This window comes from Liolophura sinensis, chromosome 6 (assembly GCF_032854445.1).
Source record: "Liolophura sinensis isolate JHLJ2023 chromosome 6, CUHK_Ljap_v2, whole genome shotgun sequence".
NCBI classification, from domain to species: Eukaryota; Metazoa; Mollusca; class Polyplacophora; order Chitonida; family Chitonidae; genus Liolophura; species Liolophura sinensis.
In genome coordinates, this window is record NC_088300.1 from 81838895 (window position 1) to 81839771 (window position 877).

An 877-nucleotide genomic window follows, 5' to 3' on the forward strand; every position below is an offset into this window, starting at 1 on the left:
ACGTTTTTTTAACGTTGACGGTAGTATTGACGTTATCACAAGTGGCAGGTTGTATAAATCACCTGGTTATGAGCTCAGTGGAATAAATCAATCAGTCAGTCGTGACTTTGGCACATTTCATTCACTTAAATTTATAAGAATATATGTCTACGCCGAGAAATATGACTCAACAATGGAATATTCACCAGGACGTACTGTTACAATGTGAAGAAATATTGTCTTTAAAGCTGATTCTACATCCATGCACACTACAAGCGATGATAAAGCTGATTGATCTATACATAAAGATCTACCACATTGTACAAGTGAGAGTGTAGACTTACTGCAGTGTCCATCTGATTTGTAGACCTACTTCAGTGTCCAATATGTAGACCGTTATGCCTCTGGTGTTGAGGTTGTTAAGCTGATAGGTGAGTATATGGTGACGAGGCCTATAAGATGAGCCCGGGAATAGTAGATACATGTTGTGCATGTGCGTAGTACGTGCTATACATGTGGATATGTACGCATCCATATTGTACCCAAGCTTGCGTGTTGCGACTAGAGGTTGAAGACAGGGGAACATCAGATCTTCCCTACACACTGTATGGGCCTACCGCCGCTGAGGCAGTTGCCAAAGAACATAAATAACGTTGTGTACTCTGAACTAACTGAATATATGTAGATTTAAGGGTACTTATCATTAATTTACATGTGCATGACACATATTAAAGTTGCTTTCAAAGCATTGAGACATCTTTTAAAAATAGCAAGTCTTTGGATAAAAGCTGTTACAAGTCTTAAAAAATATTCACATAATAAAGATGCGTCGATAAAAAATCATCAAATCTAAAAAGGAAAAAGAAAAAGAAAAAAAAAAAAATATATATATATATAT